Below are 6,807 nucleotides of genomic sequence, written 5' to 3'. Positions count from 1 at the left end.
ATAATGAGTCGATCATCAATAACATCTTGAATTATCACCTTAAAAAGCTTTCTGTCATCCTGAAAGCTCTTTGCAAGATCTTTGAAACATTCAAATACCTACGGAAATTTCAACATTGCGAAATTTCATCATACATCCTCAAACAGAATCGGATTCATTACTAAACACCATCCTATGTAACGTTGTTGTCGACGTTGAACAGTAAGTACTCACAGAAAATGTAGCCGAAACTTCTGGTTTTGCAGAAAATCATTTGAAGGGTTACAACATGACTGTTCTTCCGCAGATCCTCTTCTGCAATCTTTTTGACACCCTCTAATATGCAAATTATTAATTGCACATTTAGATTTTGTCAAAAAATTATTGTCTCTTGGTATTACCAATAAGTAATATAAGATATTTTTTTTGCAAAAGCTATTAGACCATAAAAAATGGAAAAGGACCTCGTCAAAAATTTAATTATTTAATTAAATGTTAATTTATTATGTTGTTTTTTTGTTGAGAGTAATATCATCATTTCAATCATTTATTATAAAAAAAACCTTGAGGTGTAACTTGTTAAACTATCGTAATTAAATGTATTCCACCTGTTTTCAAAGGTTTTCTCTGTTATTATACACATTTGGACATCTATAATTTATGGTGCAAGGCGTGGTGACAAGGTAAAGTTGTAACTTTATCCAATATAGCAACGTGTCCCCGAGACGTTTCAACGTAATTTATTTAGTTATCTGGCAATGGGCGTTGTAAACGTTTTCGTTACAAATGAAACGGCGTCGCTTTTTAATAACCTGGCAAAAGCCGATGTAGCGGAGTAACTGCTAGGAGATTGTCAAGCGAAAACTCAATTAAGCGATAGAAACAGGAAGAAAGCGCTATACACCGTCTATAAACATTATTTGTGGGCACACGGGTAAAATTATACTTTGTACGAATGCTACTACAAGAAAGATAACACAAGAGATAAATATTCAACCCGCATTGCGATAAACAACTCAATATAGAGATAACGTTCGACTTGTTATGCACCTTGTGTGCTCCTTGATGATGATTAAATGATAGAGTTGACAAGAATAATAATAAGGATCTTTCTGCTTTTATAGTTTTGTTGTTTTATTTTTCATTTTTTAGTTAGGTAATCATTTTAGTTTAGGTTTTTGAATTATACATTTAGGCTTAATGTGGAAATTTTGTTGCGTAAGATGCGTTTCGGTGAGAGCTTAATTAGTATAAGTGAATAAATTATTCATGATTGGGAGTAAATATTATTGAAAATGTAATTAGGTAATAATCAGAGGCGGATTTAAAATAAAAACTATCAAATATACGTTTCTCCTTTTAAAATTAATTTTTTAAATCAGGTCCTGATAATAACACTTTAAATATAAAATATGTCACGAACATAACAAGTTTTACCTAAAACCTTTAAAGTTAATTTAAGAATTTCATGGGTTTCAAAAGAACTTTAAGATATTCTTAAAATATTTCGTAAGTTATTTACAATTTATTTTAACTAATTAACATTCTTATCATATTTCTTAATCGGTATTTTTAAATGTTATGTCTATAAGTTATTTGAAATAAATCTATGGTGAAAATGTAAGTAAAGTAACGTTCGGTTCCGATTCGACGATAAAGTCGAATCGAAATAGAAGAATAACATTTTTTCATATCACCCTTCGTTCTTGAGATATTCGCCTTGGAATTCTTAATTTTTGCAAAAAACGTCGAATTTGATTGCCTTAAACGGGAATATCTCAAAAACGAACGATAATACGATAAAAAGTTATTCTTTATTTTCGATTTGGAATTCATTTTTCTACCGGAAACAGACCTTAAAGTTTATGCAAAAATCATTTCTATGAATTGGGAAATGAAATAATAAAAGTTAACCTTATAAAGTCCCCATTTTTAATCACTTTTTCGAATGGTGTTTAATAACAATCACTTTTATAGGTAATATTATGCACTAATCATATAGAAAAATGATTTCTAAATCGAAATAGAAGAATAACATTTTTTTATATCACCCTTCATTCTTGAGATATTCATCTTGGAATTCTTAATTTTTGCAAAAAACGTCGAATTTGATTGTTTTAAAGGGGAATATCTCAAAAACGAAAGATAATACGACAAAAAGTTACTCTTTATTTTCGATTTGGAATTCATTTTTCTACCGGAAACAGACCTTAAAGTTTATGAAAAAATCATTTCTATGAACTGGGAAATGAAATAATAAAAGTTAACCTTATAAAGTCCCCGTTTTTAATCGGGGACCGTTCGTTACTTTATCGTCGTTACTTCCGTTTAATCCGTTGTAAGTAACGTTCGGGTTTAGCTGCACGTCTTTCAAGACGACTAAACCCGAATGATTCTAGTTCTAGGGATAGTGTTAGTTCTAGTTTTACACTAACACTGTTACTAGAACTAACACTATACCTAGAACTAGAATCATTTGGGTTTAGCCGCATGTCTTTCAAGACGGCTAAACCCGAATGATTCTAGTTGTAGGGATAGTGTTACTTCTAGTAACAGTGCTAGTGTAAAATTAGAACTAACACTATACCTAGAACTAGAATCATTTGGGTTTAGCCGCATGTCTTTCAAGACGGCTAAACCCGAATGATTCTAGTTCTAGGTATAGTGTTAATTCTAGTAACAGTGCTAGTGTAAAACTAGAAGTAACACTATACCTAGAACTAGAATGATTTGGGTTTAGCCGCACGTCTTTTAAGACGGCTAAACCCGAATGATTCTAGTTCTAGGTATAGTGTTAATTCTAGTAACAGTGCTAGTGTAAAACTAGAAGTAACACTATACCTAGAACTAGAATGATTTGGGTTTAGCCGCACGTCTTTTAAGACGGCTAAACCCGAATGATTCTAATTCTAGGTATAGTGTTAATTCTAGTAACAGTGCTAGTGTAAAACTAAAACTAACACTATACCTAGAACTAGAATCATTCGGGTTTAGCCGCACGTCTTTCAAGACGGCTAAACCCGAATGATTCTAATTCTAGGTATAGTGTTAATTCTAGTAACAGTGCTAGTGTAAAACTAGAACTAACACTTTATCTAGAACTATATAAGTTTCATCTGAGGACGCACAGCTAAACCCGAATGTTTCTAGTTCTAGGTCTAGTGTTAGTTCTAGTTTTAGTTCAATGAAAGATATACAACAATTTAATGCTAAATAGCAACATATATACAAATCGCTAATATTAATAGTGACTTAAAAGTATTTTGTGAATACAAGTTTAACTATATTGCATCATCGTTGTTGGATCTTGAGGTCAAAATCGTCAAAAATATGTCCGGTTCTCTGAGAGACGAAAAGAAGATGAGAGGTTGATAGGAAGGATAAAACTGGAGGAAGAGGAGTATGGCGGAGGGGGTCTCCTCTTTTTGCTCCTCGGGCGTCCACCGGTGAAACCTCCACCGACGTCCGCGAAATCTCCCGAACGCAACCGGTTTTTACTCTCACAAAAATGCCGTGCATCCAGTCAGTAACAGACGGTCCGTCGCGGTGGTAACACTGTCGCCATACAAATTTCCCCCTTCTTAATAGATATATCTCGTGTATAACTTACGTTAAAAACAAAAAGCTTTATAAATAAAATGATACAAACAAAAATAATTTTTTTTTCTTAAATTTGATTGAGAGTTGAAAACTTTTTTGTGGACAATTCTATGATTCAAGTGAAAAATAAAAAAATCTTTAAAAAACTTTTTTATTTTATGTTGTTAAAAATTTGATACGAAAAAAAGGAGCAAGTCGATTTATTGACTATAAAGTGACCAATTTTAGATGTAAAACCTTCACATTTGGATTCCGAAGCAACGTTTAAATTCGCTATATGTATATCTAGGTAAGTGGTACGTTAAAGAGTTAATCCTTTTTTGCCGCGAGATCTTCACCTGTTTTTCGAACGAGCTTTTACTTTAAGTTTATTTAGGTTCATATAAAAACATCAATAATTAAAATAATACAAATGATAAGAAAATAGAATTAAAAACCACAATTCAAGCCACACTATTAATGATATAATTTCATTTTAGTTGATGCTTTTGTTTTATAGTGAATTAATAACACAACAAATTATAATTCCTTTTTTATTCTTTGGTTCACAAGCTTTTGATCTCAAATGAAAGACAAATAACGAGACTTTTGTCATCCTATATTTATATAAATCAAGTTATAGCTTGAGAAATCATCCACATAAAGCAGTGTTTCCCAAAGTGTAGTACACATTTCCCCAGAGGTACATGTCAAAGATACTATTCATCACTATTCGGTGATGCAAATTTATGAATTGAAGAATTACCTAAGCAGATCAAAAACATTGGAAAATATGAGTATCATTGAAACACCCTTATCAAGTGTCAGAAACATTATGTCAGTTAGTTCCAGAAATTTTATCTAAATTACAATCTATCTATCTGCATAACAAATCGCTTGTTAATGATACCAAGTCGGTACCCCAAACCTTAAATTTCGTTTTCGTGTTTCAATGTTATATGTATAATAGTTCCAATCAGCAAGTAAGGCTTATAATTGAAATATTACAATTTGCTATTTTCTTGTTAATTTAACGGCGAGTTAATTGCTATGGTTGCTGCTGTTTTAAGTGCTCTGATTAGAAGTTGCACTCAACATAACAAATAGATAACTTGTACTTCAATTGAATAATGGGCTAGAAATTATTGAATTTACAGAAAACTAATAAAATCATTCGTATGACCAATTCCCTCATTCCATCATTGAATGATTCTAACACCTCGCCCTCAAGTAAATTCAGCGATTTGAGATGAAATCGTTTCTTGTATATCTTTATGAAGATACAAAGAATTCCACTCTCTTATAAAAAACAATTTCCCTCACTCCGCCGAGGTCGCTTGCGGGCGAGGCGCTAGATTTGATATATCTATACGAAATCATCAGCTTTGAAGGATTCTAGAGCCTCGCCCGCAAGCAACCTCGGCGATTTGAGGTGAAAACGTTCCTTATGTACCTGGATAAAGATACAAAGTATTCAATACTCTTACAAATACAAATTTACACTCACTCCGTCGAACTTGACTAGCTCCAGCTTCAAAAATCCTCACCATAAAGTGTTTTGGAATCCAGATTGAAACATTTTTAGTCCGTTGAGTATTCTGTATAGGCTTGACATGTTGATTGTTTACTTTTAAGTCTTTTTCTCTCAATCAATATAAAGCTGTATGTAAAGATTTTTTTGCAATGACTTCTGGTCTACCAGAAGTGGACTACAACTTTGTTGTTTTAAATGGAATAGTATTAAACATAAATTTTGATTAAAAATTTTTTAACATCTGGTTAAACTAATCAGCTTTCGTCGTTTGGTGGCTAGCTAGATATACCTCAGAATGTAGCCGTTTTTCTAGAGTACAGAACCACTTTCTTGAAATTCTTTCCGTTACATATCCTTTCTGCTCGCTGGAACAAGACTTGGATTATTGAGTTCCTCCGTTGTAAATGGTGATGGGATGAAGCTTGTAAATCTCTGTTCTTTGTATGCATTTTCTTCCAATACACTCCTAATTCCATGCCCACATCTGTCTTTCTAGCAACCAAAACATCAGGGAATCCCAACTGTTTTGCAGCTTCCGTTTCCATAGTAAATTTAATCATGGTGTTCCATACTGCCAGATCAGATATAGTTCGTTTTTTCTATAATACTTGTCAATGTAAATTTTTTAGGGTTTCTGTTGGTATTATCTAGGACCCTTATAAAATTTATGTTGTTGAAAACATAGGTATTATCCAAGTAACGAAATCTTAGCTTTGGTTTCCGCAGACTCTTCGCAATCTCCATGAAGAAATTGGCGATTACCGGTGACAAAGGTAATCCCATAGCCGAAATATGTTCATGATAAATAGTATTCCACTAGTCCTAGAATACAGGGTGTTTCGGTGACTCGGGGAACAAATGTAACCACATGTACTAGAGTGAAAATGATGACGATTCATGTAAAAAAAAATTGGTAAAAGTCCTCAAATTGCAAAGATACAGGCCATCCAAGTTAGGAAATTTTAACACATTTTTCTAAATATCTTAAACACTATTTATGGTAAAGCTTTGAAATTTGGTACAGTGTAAACTAATATCACGCAAAATCTTTAGGCAATTTTTGAGCTGGATCGGTACGCGGGAACAATGCTATACAGGCTGTTCCGAAAGTTTGTTTGCTCAGAACTTTTTTATTCTATCATAACACTACATTTATTTTTGCAGTTTCTAAGAGCAGTTTTAGTTTAGAAACTTTTATCAATCTTAGAGAATATTGATAGAAACCACCGTTTTCGTATTAAATGCAAAAATGTTAGGCTCCGAATTCAATAACACTAAAAAGAATAACTAAATAAATAATCTGAATTGGCAATGACAAGTGAAAATCGAACTGAGCTGTCATAACTATTATGTATGCAACATGTAAAAGTGTAGATTTAGCTAAATCACATTTTTAATTTGTTTTAGTTGGTTTAATAAAAGAATCCAAAAACAATAAATTAAAAATCAACAAAAAATAAACAAAAAACGACAACACTAACAGGAATAATAAAAAAGTACATAAAATAACAAGACAAATATAAAAAATACTAAAGGAAACGTTCAAAAACTTAGATTTCTTTTTTTTTGTGCTATTATTGAAATCGGAACCCAACAGTTTTGCATTTAACACGAAAACGGTGATTTTTATCAATATTATCTAAGAGTAATAAAAGTTTCTAAACTAAATTTACTATCAGAAACTGCAAAAATAAATGTAGGGTTATGATAGAATA

General features: G+C 32.1%; 1 protein-coding gene across 1 annotated transcript in view; it reads left to right on the top strand.

The window, feature by feature from the left end:
* The first annotated feature begins 3,504 nt into the window (after positions 1–3,504).
* Positions 3,505–6,807, top strand: part of LOC111427707 (Stork-head domain-containing protein knockout) — a 50,461-nt gene continuing 47,158 nt past the window's right edge. Inside the window, exon 1 of the mRNA XM_023062952.2 lies at positions 3,505–3,868. The gene's annotated coding sequence lies outside the window, so the exon portion shown is untranslated. The remainder of the gene's footprint in view (positions 3,869–6,807) is intronic.

The sequence above is a fragment of the Onthophagus taurus genome, chromosome 6 (assembly GCF_036711975.1).
Source record: "Onthophagus taurus isolate NC chromosome 6, IU_Otau_3.0, whole genome shotgun sequence".
NCBI lineage: Eukaryota > Metazoa > Arthropoda > Insecta > Coleoptera > Scarabaeidae > Onthophagus > Onthophagus taurus.
This window is presented reverse-complemented; position numbering and strand designations above follow the sequence as displayed.